Source organism: Sorex araneus, chromosome X, assembly GCF_027595985.1.
Source record: "Sorex araneus isolate mSorAra2 chromosome X, mSorAra2.pri, whole genome shotgun sequence".
In the NCBI taxonomy this organism is placed as follows: Eukaryota; Metazoa; Chordata; class Mammalia; order Eulipotyphla; family Soricidae; genus Sorex; species Sorex araneus.
The window spans coordinates 213,729,098-213,746,577 of record NC_073313.1 but is presented as its reverse complement, the minus strand read 5'-3'; the positions used below and the strand labels follow the sequence as shown (position 1 = coordinate 213,746,577).

At 42.7% G+C, this 17,480-nt stretch overlaps 1 protein-coding gene across 2 annotated transcripts in view; it reads left to right on the top strand.

The window, feature by feature from the left end:
* The first annotated feature begins 3,593 nt into the window (after window positions 1-3,593).
* Window positions 3,594-17,480, top strand: part of ZNF385B (zinc finger protein 385B) — a 427,342-nt gene continuing 413,455 nt past the window's right edge. Inside the window, exon 1 of one of the 2 annotated variants that reach the window (XM_055122074.1) lies at window positions 3,594-3,722. The gene's annotated coding sequence lies outside the window, so the exon portion shown is untranslated. Of the gene's footprint in view, window positions 3,723-3,937; window positions 3,984-17,480 lie in introns of those variants that run through there. The other variant, XM_055122075.1, reaches the window with a different exon arrangement.

The window sequence follows — 17,480 nt, the reverse complement described above, 5'->3', positions numbered from 1 at the left end:
AGTAACAAGTCTCACAATGGAGACGTTCCTGGTGCCCGCTCGAGCAAATCGATGAGCAATGGGACAATAGTGCTAGTGCTAGTGCTAGGTGCAAAGCAATCTAAACAATCTAGAAGGGAAACTGGATGCTGCTACCCCCAACTTAAACTTTGGCAAAAGATTGATTTCATGGTGGGCGTGGAAGGCAAAGGCAAGATGAAAGTACAGGTTAATATTTTGTTGTTTGCTTTGGGGCCACACCCAGTAGTGCTCAGCGCTTAGTGCTGGATCTGCTCAGGGATCACTCCTGGTGGTGCTCAGTATCAAATCTCGGCCAATGGTGCATAAGGCCAGTGCTTTCCTGCTCTATTATCTCTCTGACCCTCCGTGGTGTTACTACCTTTGAAAGAAATATTAATATGCACATATCTCTCTTAAAGGAGATCTCTGGGCAATTCTCCAATCGAATAAACAGAAGACTGAACTTCAGTCTGTATGTGTTTTTTTGGTTTTTGGTTTTTTTTTTTTTTTTTTTGCTTTTTGGGTCACACCCAGCTATGCACAGGGGTTACTCCTGACTTTACACTCAGGAATTACTCCTGGTGGTGCTCAGGGGACCATATGGGATGCTGGGAATCGAACCCGGGTCGGCCTCATGCAAGGCAAATGCCCTACCTGTTGTGCTATTGCTCCAGCCCCTGTATGTTTGTTTTTATCATGTCTCCTCAATAGCCTCCCTAATTGACTTTCTCTTTGACTTTCCCAATGTCCTCTGCATTAGCTAAGCTATTTAAAGATGGCATCTATGCCCATGTGTTGAGTCATTCCGTTTTTCTGGGTCTCTCCCATATACAGGAAGTATACGTTATTCATAAAATTGTCCTTACTTTTACTCATATTGATCTTTCTGATCATGGCTTCTTTGCCTCTGAAGTACCCAAAAGTGCACAGGCTGATTTATCTTTCACCCATCAGTGCCTTGTTTTATAACTTATTTCTGTTCTTATACATTTCTTAGTGAGTAAAACCAAGTGATTAAGGAAGTCTTTAAATTTGTTGATGTTCTTATTATCACCAAATTCTTTATACACCAGGAAGTGTAAATTTATGACCATAGTTAAAAGAGATGAGTGCTTAAGTTCATCACTGTTTGTTTAGTTACCAATGCACTGCACATCTCATAAACACAACTAGTAGGGAAATGCTTCAATTAATCCTCCTCTGCAGTGTTTCTCTTCTATATTTAGGGCCCTCTCCATGGTACATTCCCACTGTGTTACTGAGATCCTAGCACCGTCTCAACACTCATCACCTAGGACTACAGTTGGTTTGCTCCATTATTGCCAGCAGTGACCAGAAAAAAAATAATGGTAGACAAGTTTAGGGCAAGGAGTCATCATCTTAGCTAAACATAGGCCATGTCAAATAAGCATAAAATTTCAGAAAAATCTAGGTGTATTTTTATATATATATATGACATTTTAATGTAGTACTTATATTTTAATATTTCCATGCTGAAGTAATATTAAAATTGGGGCACTGCCCTTTGGTTCTCCAAAGACCTTTACCATACCTTGGACATGAGACATGGTTTTATCACAGGTGAAAAAATTGGAGTTGTCTATGTGTGTTTTGTGATTGTTTCAGCTTTTGTGAGGTAATGAAGAACACGCATATTCTCCACCATACTTCTTCACTATAGGTGATCAGAATAGAGAGGAAAGAAGGGTTTTGTTGCAGTTTGCAGGATATAAAAAATGCACATGCTGCTGAATTGTGTAAGCTGCAGGAATGCTTCTCACAGGTGTTCCATTCTGCACAGGTTACTCATCTGCCTCAGCCTGCAATCCAAGGTGTTGATTGGAGGCTTGAAGGGCACCTCCCCTTCCCCCTTGCCCTTGGGAGAGCTGAGATCCCAATACTTATCTGAACTCAGTAGCAAGCACACTGTTCCCAGCTCTGAAGTGCAGGGCATTGGAAGCTGGGAGTTTTTCTCCTGGAAGGCATCTGCCTTTGGAATTTCCTGCCTATCCCAGTCTGCCAAAATTCCACCTTACTGACCTTGAGGGACTTGTGAAAGACTTGTTTTCAATATAACCTCCCCTGATGGGAAGAGATCACAGAGACCATAATTTTGCAAGAGACAACTTAGCAATGATCGCAGTTCATCTTCTCCTGGGTCGTAATAATTTAATTTTGGTGGCTGGCTTTTTGTCTTAATTTGAAATAAGCTATAGTTAGTTTCAAGACTGATCCTATCAATCGGATCTGTCGGATATATATATAAACAACCTTCTAGATTAATGCTCTTCTTCATGCTGAAACCTCAGGTGCGCCAGTGCCTGCAATCACCCTAAATTCCAAGATGAACAATAAGCACAATCTGCTTCTTTAGCTCAGAGAGGGGGTGTGTGTGTGTGTGTGTGTGTGTGTGTGTAAAGCCCACCCTGGAGAGCAGCACTGGGTTTGGCTGGGCACTAGGATATTTGCTTTGGACGATTATGCCAAGACATTAACAGCTGCTGGATTAATTATTAATGGAGTTCGTGTCAATCTTCTGAGAAGAGAACCCCAAAACAATATTTTTAAATAATCTGGTCAAAGGCATCTCCCCTGTGTAAAACAGTCCTTTTGTCATTTATTACTCTTGAACGTCTGCAGCCAAAGGCGTCATCTCAGACAACTGTCTTGTAAGATTATTTTTCCTTTCCCCTCAAAGGTTTTCTTTCCAAGTGCTCTCTCTCCTCTCTCTCTCTCTCTCTCTCTCTCTCTCTCTCTCTCTCTCTCTCTCTCTCTCTCTCTCTCTCTCTCTCTCTCTCTCTCTCTCTCGCCCCCTCCCCACTCCACCTCTCTCTCTCACCCCTGACTGCACTGTGTGCACTGTGTTCGCAAGATACCTGACATCGGGGCAACCGAGGAAACGTCACAGTTGTGAAAACTTAAAACATGCCAAGGGACCCCGTAGGAGTGGGAGCCCCGCACCCCATGCCGGGGCATCTTCGGAGCCCTGACAAGGCGGGTGATGCAGCCCTTCCCGCCGGCTCCGCCAAAAGATGCAGCGGCCGCCCCGAGTGCTCCCCGCAAGGCGAGAGGGGCGGAGGAGCAGCTCTTAGCTGATCAGAGGAGCCGCGAAGGGACAGTTGCACTCGGGCTGGACCAATACTGGGGAGATCCGCCCCGCCGCGGTGCGGGGCATCCCAGACCGTGGGGGAGGGCACAGCCCCGAGGCCGAGCCCTGCCAGGACCCCTTCTTCTCGGGCTCCCCGATCGGACAGCGCCTCGGCTTCGGGCGAGGCGCGCACGCCGGCCCGCACAGGCGCCGCGGCTGCGGGCGGCTCTGCGGCTGCCAGGCGCCGGCGGGTGCGCGGCGGGTCCCACCGCATTCGCGCCGCCGAGTGCGCCCCGCCGGGCTTCGGGGGGTGGCCTGCCGCAGCGGACCCCGCTCCCGCTCGCCCCCGTCTCTCCCGCCCCACCGCCGCCCAGGGGAATCGCCGCCGGGGGGTGGCCCCCGGCCCGAGCACTGCCTCCTGCTGGGCGCGCCCCGCGGGCTCCGGGCACACGCCCTCACCTGAGCCCCGCGCCCGCCGCGTCGGGCCGATCCGGGGCCGCGCTGCCGCCGCGCCGTCGCCGCCGCCGCCGCCCGGGCTCGCACACGCCGGGCGGGACAGCGTCTGCGCGCAGCCCCCGCGCAGCCCGGCGGGACCGCCGCCGCCTCGCCAGCAGCCGCCACCGCCGCGCGCCAGGTAAGCCCCGCCGCCCCGCCCTGCCCGGCCGGGCCCCGCGCCCCGCGCCCCCGCGGCGCCTCCGCCCCGCGCTGCCCCGGCCGCCGCGACCCCCCGCCGGCAGCTCTGCCGGAGCGCCGCGTCCCGCGCTCCCACTTGTGGAGGGGACGCCCCGCCGCGGGCCCCGGCGCCACCCGGAGGTCGCGCGAGTCGGGGGAGCTGCGGGGGCGGGCGCCTCGGCTCTGGCTCTCGAGGGCGACGTGCGGGACCAAAGAGGAGGAGGTGCGGGCGCGCGGCGGGCGGGGGGGGCGTGCGGCGGGAGGGGGGACCCCCAGGTGCTTATCCGCAACGCCCCCGCCGCCCGGCCGGGAAGTTTGGGGATGCACTTCTTGGTTCTCGCTGCGGGGAGAGGTGTGCGCGAAGGGTAGAAGTCTAGCTAGGGGTCTGCAGAGAGTTCTGCAGCTGCAGGCAGGTGCAGCTGGAAGGGTGGGAGGCTGGAAGGAAGCCCCCAAAGTTTGTACTGGCTGGGAGCTCCGAGGGGCAGCGTGGTCCCCCGAACTGCCAGGGATGGAAAGGGACCCCGTGGGACTGCGGAAGGGACAGGGAGAAGGGAGGGGGAGCGGAGGACCATCTGCTTCGCCCCCGGACTTTGCGGGGGCCTGTGCGGAGACGCGGGAGCTGGCAGGACCCTGATTCCCAAACGCTGTCCCAAACTGTGGAGGACAGATCGGTTTCCTTTGAGGGTGAAGCTGGAAGGGGAGAGCAGCGGTCCTTCAAGGAACATAAATTGCCACCGAGTGCCCCCCTATGCCCTAAGCACAGAATGACCAGTTTTGGAATGCTCTCCGAAGTTCTTGAATTAGGGACGGCGTCATCTTCGTTTTTTTCTTACACAGATGTGCTTTGCCATTCGCCCTTTTGCTTTTTGCTTTGCTCGGGTGTGTTGCACCAAAAGGTGAATGCAAACTTTGGGATGGAGCAAAAGATGCTCAAATAGCAAAAACAACCCGCTTTAAGTGATAGGGGCTAGCCCGAAGCTTAGAAACTGGCAGCTTCGGTACAGTGCACGAAGGCATTGATCAAATCAAAAAGAAGTCTTTTCATAAAGTCAATAAGCTACATCTTAGATAAAGTGAAAGGTTTGGGCTTGAAAGGTCTCATTTAAATAGTTCAGGGCCAGATTTCTCCAATTTTCCGAGTTCCTTCACCTTATTTTTGATATCCTAAGTGCGTCAAATCTGTGATACCCCTTCTCTTGGAATAGATTAATACCTCTAGAAAGCAAATACTGCATTGCTTCTGCTGTCACTATTGGCTTTTAAGGTGAATAACTGTTTATTGGGTTAAAGTGTTGGTGGTGGTTTCAGTTCTACATTTCTGTAAATCAAGTTTCGGTGGATTTATAATTTACACTCATTTCCAAAAGTGATTTGAGGAAGTTTGGTGTGAAAACCACAAACCAAATAGCTATTCTTAAAGTTCTCCTTGACCTCTCATGAATGCTTTTGTAGTAAAATGCTTTTGAGAAGATGAGTCTCTTAGGGAAAAATTAATGCCCTCTCGGGAATCATCTAAGTGATAAAAATGTTCAGGAGTATAATGCCCTATGTTATTCATTTGCATATATCATTTTATTTTTCATAAGTAGTGATCTCTTTATAGACGTTTAATAACTACTGAGTAGCATCGCCCTTAAAGAGAACAATGTTTTACCGCATTGTTTACCAGGCATATATTCATAGAGCACAATGAAAACAACGAACTTAATGCCTTTTTGAACTGAGGCAGAAAGGGAGGCATCTCCGGTAACTCAGAAGGTGCTGTCGTTTAGTTCTTTTCCTGCCAACATGGCCAATTAATGACCTCTGTCAGCTGTGGGAGGGTAATTTTACAAGTATAACTGTGATATGAGGATCTTTGGAACAGTATCAGGTGTTCTTCACATCGTCACATTTTCAGGCTGGTGATGAGAGAGAGAGAGAGAGAGAGAGAGAGAGAGAGAGAATCTTAAAATTTTAGCAACTCCAAATGATAAAATGTCTACGTAGAGTAATGCTGAACGCTAGAGCTGCTCCCACAACAGTCAAGAATCTTAAATCCTTGAAGTGCCCTTTTAGATTTTCTTCCTTCTGGCTGAGATTTAACAGCAACAATCTATATTTAAAATTAAGAACAATTGGCTGACTTTTCACAGGAATCCCCGCGCTTGTGAAAATCTTTATTCACAAAAATCAAAAGCAAAATTGGCTCTCTGCTCTTTCTATAAGCTCCTGTTTTTGAAGCTCTAAAGAACAATGAGACAGTTTGTCCTAATTTCCCACTGCTTTTTGTCCTGCATTTTTATTGTCACCCCTTGCCTCACCTCAGTTTCACTATTTCTATTTGCTGCCCCTTCGTGCTGTTGCTCTTCCCAGTATGCCCGATATGATCTTTCTTTTACTCTGTCTTTCCATTTTTTTCTCATTCTGCAAATTGGTTCATAACCATCTTGTATTCTTTTATACATCACTTTGTTGTTATTTTTTTATTCGCAGGTGTCTACTTCCACATTTTTTACTTTGAACACAACCATTCTTTCATTTATTAATCAGTTCAACAGACAGTTGAGTGCCTATGCAACAACAGGCACAATTATGGGGAAGAATGTTACAAGTGTCCATGTACTGGTGATATACATCAAATTTTATTTTTCAATTTGGAATCTGCCGTTAAATTCTTAAACTCATTGACATGGGGGTCCCATCAATTCCATTACTCTCCCTTTTTTACTGAGGGATCATCCCAGAGTTTCTGAGGTATCATCACAGAGTCAAGAGTCACCTTGGAACAATTTGGAAACCACTGCTGTAGTCTGAAGGAAGTGTTTGCCCCACCCCCAAACATAGCAGGCCTCTAAGTTTTGATTTTTTGCTTATTCTCTTATGTGTGCCTGAGCGATGCCCATTCATCTTAAGTTTTAAGTTTCCATGAGTTGGGGTGTCCACTCAGTTGCTGGAGTTTCTGACCTTTGTTCAAACTCTGGAAAACTTGAAGCCTCTGTTTCTTCAAACCCTGCTTCATTTTTTTTTTTTTTTTTGCTTTTTGGGTCACACCCGGCAATGCACAAGGGTTACTCCTGGCTCTGCACTCAGGAATCACCCCTGGCGGTGCTCAGGGGACCATATGGGATGCTGGGAATCAACCCGGGTCGGCTGCGTGCAAGGCAAATGCCCTACCCGCTGTGCTATTGCTCCAGCCTGACCCTGCTTCATTTTTAACTTTTCTTGGCGCACAAGTCATAGTCCATATATATGTATGTATGTATATATGCATACATATATACATACATACATATATAGCATTGTAGCACTGTCATATCATTGTTCATCAATTTGCTTGAGTGTGCACCAGTAACGTCTCTATTGTGAGACTTGTTACTGGTTTTGGCATACTGAATATGCCACGAGTAGCTTGCCAGGCTCTGCAGTGCGGGTGGGATATTCTTGGTAGCTTGCCAGGCTCTCCGAAAGGGGCGAAGGAATCGAACCTGGGTCAACCACATGAAAGGCAAATGCCCTACTCTCTCTGATATATATGTATATATATATGTATAAATTTAAATGTTGAATATATATATCTGTATATATACATATACATATATATACATATATATGTGTATATATATATATATATATTCTACAGTGTCCCCTTTGGGCACTCAGCTAGCCAATCTGTCTGCCTAACCTTAGGCCTTCATTTCCTGAAATACTCAGCTCAAGGCCTGGTATAATGTTGGGTATCGATAAATAATTTAATTACTCAGATTGAATTCTGCTTAGTTCTCTAGTCATTACTTTTGTCTGTATTGCTGTTTTTAAAAATAAAAGTAATAAAGATCAGTTTGGTTCTTATAGTAGAGCCAATGCCTCTCAAGCTAAATGTGCAACTGCATCATGGGATCTTACTCAACTGAAGATTCTCGTTCGCCTGGTCACAAAAGGGGCTCCAGAACATTGCATTTCGGATAAGTTCCCAGGTGATGTTGAAACACCAGATCCTGGGAGCATATTTTGAATAGTTTGATAGTAAATTATACTTTGTAGGTTTGGGTATTCCTGTATTTTGGTGATTTTCTTACCAAAGATAATTATTTTTGGCTTTTGGAGGTTCATTAGTTCTCCATATACTCTCCTGAGCTGAGAAGAAGACATGATTTTAGATTTTCCTATGCCTAATAATTTTTTTTTATAATATTGCAATGGCTAGTTCTCTATTATAGTTTGCTCTCCCCGCTGACCAGTCCTGTTGCTTTGGAATATGTTCCTTCTTCTTTCCCCTTTCTGCTCAGATGGTGGCCGCTTTCCTTTCTCACTCTGCGGTGAACGTGTTCTTTCTTTCGTTCTCTCTGGTTCTTCCTTCTCTTCAAATACATATGCTGCAAGTCCCGCTTTGTTTTCCTGTTGCTACATTTATCTATGAAGAGAGCACTCACTTGTAGGAGACTCCAGTTCTTGTTCCGCCTGTTTGGCTAATGGGAGACATTGCATCAGAAAGCATCTTTCTCTCGCATTTCACTGGATGGTGAAGGTCGCACAGCTGCATGGGTTTGTGCAGGCATCTGTGGGGTCCTCCTTACAAGGGGCAGAAGGAGCAGGCCGAGATGGAAATAGTTTCACTGAGGCTGCTGGTCAGTGTTGGCCTGTTCCTTGTCTATTGTTAGGTTCATGTTAAACCATGTGACCATCTGTTGTTCTCAGACCTCTTAGGAGAGACCCTTCTTTTCTTTTGTTTGTTTTGATTTTTTTTTCTGTACTTTTGGGTGCTCAGGACTTAATCCTGACTCTGTGCTCAGAGATCATTTCTGGCAGTGCTCAGAGGACTGTATGCTCAGGGAGCTGTATGCAGTCAGTACCAGGGATTGAGCCCAGGTCGGCAGTGTGTAAAGCGAGAGCTTTACCTGCTGGGCTGCCTTTCCTGACTCCTGTGTCTTTAGAAAACAAATATTCCTGTGCACTTTTTTTATTTTTTTGGTGAGGCAAGATCATTTTTAATGAAAGTTAGATGTGAGGAGAAAGAAAGCGAGGGAGGACATGTTCAAGGGAGAACAGGGGCTTGACGAGCAAGCCTCTGGGGCACTTCATAATCGAGTTTTTGTTCACCCTGGATTCACAGTAAAATCACTTCAGGAGCTTGAAAAAAAGTGAAGTTCTTGGCGGAGTAAAGGATGATTACATTTGTCAGTACTTCTTTAATCTCCTCATGTGACCCCTATTTTCAGTCTGAGAAGAAAGCTACAGTTTAGAATCTGTAAAGGCGGTCAGTATACAGAAGTATTTGGGAACCTACATTAGAGTTGTGTTGAGTCAGATCGTGGCTTTGCTACTTACCATCTTCAGGAGTGTAGAGAAATCATGTCATTTTTTTAGGTCTTTTTTTCCATATATGAAATGGCTTTATTTGGTTGTTTTGAGGCATATCTGACAATTGTGGTGGAGATTGTGGTTGTTTGAGAAACAGTGGTGGTCACTAACCATGATAATAACACTATTAAAATTTATATGACCTGAATCACTTAAAAGTTATCTTGGTTTAAAGGACAGGCTAACATTCCCTTTACTCTTTGTTCAGCTTCTAGATATTCAGCACAGTATAATCAATTTGAAAAATTTATGAGCATATTTTTTAGTAGTCAGAGAAAAATAAAGAGGGTATATCTATTAATAAAAAGCAGTAATCATTTTAATTTTTATCCAGTTGATGCCACATCAACTCAGTGATCTCGTAAATAACACAAGTGGATTAAAATACATATAAACTAATACAAAAAGATGACCAGGATTTTATACCTTCTTCATGAAAAATGACTTGTTTCTTTAATAAATACAGTTTTGTCATAAACAAATAGAATGGATTTACATGGGTCTAAAAGAGCATTTATTTTGGAAATAAGTTTGAGTGTGGTAAGAATTTATTTTTCTGAATTTGTAGTAGGAAATAAAAGTTAAAAATATAACCATACCCACAGAGAAATATCCTGTTCTATATAGGCTAAAGCTAATCACCTTTTTTTCTTCTTTTTTTTGATGAGATTCTGAAATAGCCATTCTGCTATTATGCTATCATTATGTCAGCAAAGATTGCATAAATGGTTATGGCCAATATTTGCAGAGGGCCTGTGTCTCTTTTTTCCTGTACACAACTGAAGATAAATAAAATAGATGCTTGGTAATTCAGTGGCCCTGGCATGGGCACCCTATTAAGAACATCAGGGAGAGATTTGCAGATGTCCCTTGCATATGAAAGAACTACTCATGGTTCCTTGCATTTTCTCTTGAAATATAATATTTCGGCTCTGCTTTATTTACTTTGATCTGGAGGAGTGTTTTTCAATTAAAACTTCACTTACATTAATTTTTCCATATTGTGATGTACACTCATTTAAAAGTAACCAATAAGGAAGACACTATAACATTTTAAGAGGAAACTTTGAGCTATCCTAAGCAAAAATCCCTTGTGAGAGGTGATTAGCTAATTTTTAAAATGTTTGCTTAAGTAGACTCTAAAATTGTGTGGTATTTTATATAGAGCCATATTTTTTGATGTTTATTAGTTAAGACGGTCAGTCTGGAGGTTACATAAGGTATTCAGAATCAAGACAGCTGGATGCTTGGTTGGCTTATAGTGATTATAACCCAGGATTCAGATTCTAATTCCTATCAGGTTGGATAAATTACTATTTTTGTGCAGTGTTCTCTGACATATGTAAATAATTGCTAGCCAGCCAAAGAATATCATTGTGTCCTTAGGGTTAAAGAAATCTAAGTGCCAAATCCTTATTAATAAATTAGAAAACTAAGGCCCAGTATGTTTAAAATATGTAAAATTTGAACCCAGGAAAGTTAAATATTATAAATAAGAATAGAAACTATATTAGATTGTACTTGTTATTATTTACTTACTTTTGCTTTTAGTCCCTGGCTGCGCACACCTGGCTGTGCTCAGGGCTTCCTCCTGGCTCTGTGCTCAGCTAACAGTTCTAGAGGTGCTCTGGGGACCATATGTAGTGCTGAAAATTGAACTCTGGGCATCCACCTGCAAGACAAGTGCCTTCTCCCAGAACTTGTTCTCTAGCCACTAAAATTAGATTTTAGGTTTTACATAGAAATTGTGTAGCTTCTGTGTTGTCCTTAAATTTGATAATTTAGAGGTGAAAGCAGCCTTTCACAGACTGAGAGAAATTACACTTCATACGTTATAGGAAATATCATGCTTTTATGTTAAAAATGCATAGCATAAGCGGTATAATTTGTGTACAGATATGAATAGGAATTTATTGAACACATATTTTAATAAATTGAAGATTCCAAATAGTCTTAAATAATACCTGAAAGTGCTGAAAATTATAAGCATCTTATCCTTCTACATGTGTTGTTGCACTGCTGAAGATGGGAAGTAGAATAGCCTATTGATTGAGTTGAGATCCTGAAGTCAGAGTTTATGGATGCAAATTCTAGTTCCTTTCACTTATTAGCTATGGGCCTGTGACTAAGTTACTCAACCTCACTGCACTTTAGTTTACCATGTCTAACAGACAAATAAAGATCGTGTCATGGGATTTTTGACAATTAAAACAAAAAAATACATATGACATACTTAGTAAAGGTCTTCGGATAGTCCTTACAAAGGGAACCATAATTATTTTGGTTATATAGCAACTCATTATATAAAATACTTCATATGTACACTGATTAATTTTCCAGGAGAATGATTGCAGCTTTAATTTTTGAATTGCAGTTGTAATTAGCCTTCTGTTTGAAACTTACTTCACACTTTTTAATGGCATATTTTATTTTCTCATCTACCTTTTCTTGTTTACTCTAGGGAAACAATGAAATGCAAGGGAGAATAGAAGTACGGAATTGTCAACATGCAAAGAACTCTTAAAATATTTTAACCACATAAAGCAAAGCACATTTTAAACATTATTAATGTTTTTATTCTTGTAGTCATAGTGCTGGAGCGATAGCACAGCGGGTAGGGCATTTGCCTTGCACGCGGCTGAACCGGGTTCAATTCCTTTGTCCCTCTCAGAGAGCCTGGCAAGCTACCAAGAGTATCTTGCCTGCACAGCAGAGTTTGGCAAGCTACCCGTGGTGTATTCGATATGCCAAAAACAATAACAAGAAGTCTGACAATGGAGACGATACTGGTACCCATTTGAGCAAATCGATGAACAATGGGACGACAGTGCTACAATAGTCATAAGCAACTCTGCAGTCCAGCTAGACCTGCCTGGAGAGGGGATAGGAATATATGGAACCCAAAAAGTTGTAGGGAGAGCACAAGGATGAGTACTTTTGAGCACTTGGGCTTGAGGGGCATTTCTGAGCTACAAAAGAAATAGTCTGGTGGTTAAAAGACATGTCATATTGATTACAGTTATCCATAGTTGGGAGTCACCCTCCTTTTTTTTAACTTTAGACTTTTATTTTCATTGGGTTGTTCACATTAATTGATTACATTCAATATTTTAACACTAATCCCACCACCATTACACCTTCCCACCACCATTATTTCTAATTTTCCCACCAGTGTTCCCGCCTGCCACAGGCAGATGCTAGATAATTTGTTTACTATTGCTTATTATGAATAGCATGAAAGGTTGCAAGGCTGCCTGCTCCTGGAATTCTAAAATTGTAAATGATCGGGGTCCAGAGACAGCTCTGTAGGGAGTTAACCCCCATTTTTAGATTCACTTGTGAGTCTCTGGATCAAGGCCAGTGTTGCAGTTCATGGGCGTGATAGCTAGGACCCGAGGGGGCAAGGAGATGGGAAGGGAGGGATGAACTGTCTCCGTTGCCATGTGGCCTAGTGTCTTCAGTCCCTGTTCCCGCGTACCTGAGTTTTCCTTCTGGAAGTTTGTGGCCACTGGAAGTTCACCTGGAGTTGACAGAGCTGGGACACCCGCTCTATCTTAGGTCCCCGGTGAAATGGGCTTGGCACAGGATGCAGAGAGCTCTCTGGTGAGCTGCTGTCTTCTGGGGATTCACTGCTGAGTCTGAAATCACTCTTCTGACTGGTCTTTCCATTCCTGGACGCAGAGGGCTTCTACAATATTTATGCCCTCTTTTGCCTCGCCCAAAGCCACATGCTGACTTCCATACCAACACTCAGTCTTTGAATTGGAGGTGAAAAACAGGGACTCCTTTAGGGACAAGATACCTGGATCAGAATGCTTTTAGATGAAATTCTCACCATCAAATTTCTCCCAATGTAGACACACTTGCTTGTACTGTTATGATGAGTAAAGTTACCACTCTGGCACATACATCCTGGGGTAATTCTGTAAAAGCAGGAACTTTTATAACCAGAATCTTTCTCCCCAGTGCTCAGAGCACAAACATTTTTTTCTGCTGTCTTTGGAATTTTGTCTGCAAATAACTTGAAGGAGAAAGACTCTATGGACAGTGTTGTCAAAGCACCTGTTGGAGTTGACATGGTTGAAGACACAGGAAATCCAGCAGTAGTGGAATCTGCTGCTCAATATAATTTACATATATGTATATATATGTGTGATATATATACACACATATATGTACACACATTTGAGCTCTAGGTTTTTTGCAAAAAGTAGGTGACTTACATATAGCTTCTACATGAATGTGTTTTGTGAACTTGTATATATGTGTAACACAGAATGTTTGGAAGTGACCCAAATCAGACAGTGATCCAGGTATAGAAGCCAACTATGTAATAACGGTCTGTGTAACCAGGGAGGGCATATTCAAGGACAATTCCTTCTCAGGCACCTGAGTTGCTGTTGAAGAGTAACCTCCCAGATTCACAGGTGGTTAGGTCCCTGAGTTGGATTTTCTAAGTTGGAGCTTAGAAAACAAAATAATTAGCGAAAATAGAGATAGAAGTGGTGAACTATATATAGCAGTTTAAAGACCCTTTAAGTTCATATATACCTAATAACCATGTGTATAGTTTTAAAAAGTTATTTGTACACTTTTTCCTTCTCAACCTTATCTTCTTTCCCAAACCCCATGTCCTCAGGTGACCTTAGTTCTACTATAAATGTCCACAGTTGTGTTCTTCTATTCTGCTTTGTTTGTTCATCAATTTTATATCCTTATATTGCACACATAGGTGAAATCATCCAATACTTGTCTTTTTCCTTTTGACTTATTTTGCTTTGCATAATTCCCTTGAGTTCCTTTTATTTTGCTGTGAATAGCAAAATTTCATGTTATTGTTGTTTCCCTAATAGCTGGTATCCCATTGTGTCAATACCACTTCTTCTTTATCTATTGATGGACACTTCTGTCCAGTCCATATTTTAGCTATTACAAATAATGCTGCAATAAACATCAGGTTGGGTATAACTTATTGTGGTAATGTCTTAATTTTCTTTGGATCGATATCCTAAAGTAGGATTGCTGGATCATATAGTAACTCTATATTTATCTTCTTAAGGAAGGGCCAGTGTATTTGCCAAACTCCAATTTGCATTCCCACCAGTAGTGCTGGGAGTTCCTTTCTTTCCACACCTTCACCAACATTGTTATTGCCTTTTCAGTGTACGCTATTCAAATGCCTGAGGATAGCTCATTGCAGGTCCTAATTTACATTTCCCTGATGATCTCTACATGCATGGTTCTTAATGATCAATCTGACTTCCATAGGAATAAAATCTGGATGATTTTATTCATCCAGACTCAGAACATGAAAGAAAAAATCTTAGTGTTTCTCTTGTCCTTGTGTCCTGTGCTTTGGTCACCAGATTAGTTTTCACAAAAGCCTTTTGGATAGTGAGGTTTGAAGATTAGTAAGTGAAAGAGTCCTTGGAGAGCTTGCAAAAGATTCAGATTCCTAGAATTTACCCTGGAATGTTCTCATTCGCCAGGTCTGTGGTAGTATCCAGTGGCCTAAATATTCCGTAAGTATCTCAGGTGATTCACAGCCCTTATTTGAAGGTTAGGATTAATTTTATAGATCATTATTAGTTCTCGGCTGCAGCTGCCACTGATTTGTATATAAGAATTAATATATAAATTCTGTAAATTCTGCTAGTTCAGTCCCCCCAGGCTGCATTAACCAGACGACATATTTTTCCTTAAGCTGTTGTTGAGTTAGCCTGGTGGAGCCTATCATGTGAATTTAAGAAAACAGGGCTGTGTTTTCTTACTGGTTATCTACCAGCCTTTATTCACTGGTTTTAGTTCTCCACTCTTCTCCCTGATGTGGACCATCAGCTATCTGTCTCAGTATCGCATGTACTCATCGTGATAAACAAATCCCAGGGCCCAACCTTAACCCTGAAATTTTGCAAGGAAGAGGCAGAAGGTGAAGCCCCAGAGTCAGAAGTTTTTCCTGGCACTCCTGATAAGATTTTGCCTTGGTGAAGTTCCTTAACAATGTTCTATGGCACTTTTCCTTTGCTGCATGACTCAGTTTGAGACAGTCCCAGGGGTTGTGGTAGCCACACCAACTGCAGGGGCCATATGGCTGCTATTGACACCACCACGATTCCTGAGTATCTGCAGTGTCTCTTCCCTCTCACATCGCCAGACTTCTCCCTTCTCTGCATCCCGAGAACAGCCCTTTCTCCTGTCCTTGTGGTTCTATGGTGGGGAACACAGGGTCCTTTCTCTCTGCTCTCTTCCTGTCTTCCCCTTTCCACAGCTGCCAAGTAGAGACCCAAATGGCTGTGCCAAATGCACAGATGTGGTGGCGCACATTCAAGCGGCTGCTGTCCTAGCTGAGAGACCTCTTTAAACCCTTTCAGATTCCTGAAGACTTTCTTGTCTGCCTGTGTCTAACTTACATAAGCAAGGTTTAAATTTGTCGAGATTTTCACAGGATCTCAGGACTGTTACCTTGCTCTTGTACTGCAGTGGAAAAAGGAACCATGTCATAGCCTCTTTGCTGCTATTGGACCTCCTGATGTTTAGAAATAATTGATTTCTCGAAATTGTGTTTCAGAGTTATAGCATAAAAATTGTGTACTGTGTTTAAGAATTATGAAAAATTGTGACATGAAAAATTGTGTACTATGTATATCTTGCAATTCCTCTCAGTCTTCAGGGTGTCTACTTTAAAAGACTTAAAATGCAAATTATCAGATATTTAGTGAAACAACTCAAAAAAATGACTATTGTGTCCTGAACAACTCTGATCTTAGATTACCATAAGATCTAGAAAGTTCCCTATTTTGTTAAGAAAAAAGTCCTTTTTATCTTAAGTCTGTGAGTGATTGAGTCACTGAAGGTGCCTAAAGGGGATAATTAGATAATCCCTCATCACAGGGTCTTGTGGAAAAAAACTCGGTTCAGCTTCTCTCAACCATTCTAGGTGTCAGCTGCTTCTCTCCACTATAGGAAAACTCACTTGTAACTGAAGGGAGCTGGGGTTGGTGAATATAGGTGATCGGCCTAAAGATAGAACCAATAAAAACTAAACTAAATAGGAACTGAAATTATGCAGCTAGGAGATAGCAATGTCATGCCTTCCAAAGCTTCTCAAGAAGCAATTACTGTTCACATGGCAAGCTTATTTTCTTGAAAAAAAAAATTATTTTCGTGAAATAAATTATTTTCGTGAAAAAAAATTAAAAGGCATATGAAATATTCCATAAGGCTAGTAAGGATGTTTTTTTGAAGGGTCCTCCAAGGGTGACTTTTTACTATTTTTAACTGTTGTGGAGGCCATGCCTAGTAGTGCTAGAATTGGGCCCAGGACCTCAGATATGTGAGACATATGATTTTTCCCTCATACCACATCTCTGGCTCATCGAGAGTTAACTGGTTGATAATTCTTTGCGTGCAAGACTTAATTGGTAAGTCATAACTACTTCTTGGAATTGGGGTCATAGCATGTCCAAGGTCTTTCCAATTAGCAAATGTCTTTATTTCTCTCAAGCTGTGACTATAAGAATACGTACCTAAGAGCTTGATTTCAGGAGCAACTTTAGCCATTCTAAGCATCCCTGCAATTAGAAAACTACAAAGCAGCATCTTTGTGAGTTGCCTCACTTCCTGTCTTGTTTCCTAACCTCCTTTAGCAATCGGACAAGACATAGGCCTCCTCATCTAGTGCCAGATAAGATGGTTTTGAACAGACTTGGCAGCTGTTGGAAATATCTGAATTGGTGACCTGTGGATAAAGAAGTAGATTCATTTTTCCTGAAGTTCCAACAAGCGTGACCAGGTTCAGTGGGTAGAATTGTATGGGTGGCATATTTCAACTCAGTATTAGAAAGAACTTTCTAATGATTCAAATGGCCCAACATAGCTTTTGTCTGGTTGTCTTAAAGTATCCAGCTCTCTTTTCTGGTGAAAGTATGCCCTAAAGAACTACCAGAAACAACAACAAAGGAATCCTAGCATTAAGTGGGAGCTTAGTTGCTTTTCTATCCTTCTTAGCATTTTTAGTAAATATATTTGGTGAGTGGCTATAGGAAGGAGGTAGGACATTTAAGAGAAAGGAATGAAAAAGAGATGGTTTTTAGATCAACCTATATGTTGGAGTATCACGACATTTAAAAGCCCAAAGACACAAGTCCTAGCGTGAACTCTCAGAACTCTGCAGTTGCTTTCCTCACCCATAGGCAGGTCCAAGCCTTCTGCTCATCTTTGGTGATCTTCTACAGGATGTGCTGCATATCCACCAAACCTAAGCTCTTTGATAATTCTTTGTTTCCATACCACTATTTCTGTCTTTCTCTTTGGTACTTGCAATATTAGATAATTATTGGTTTGTGCTCATTTTTTTCCTCACCAGGCTATGAGAGCAAAC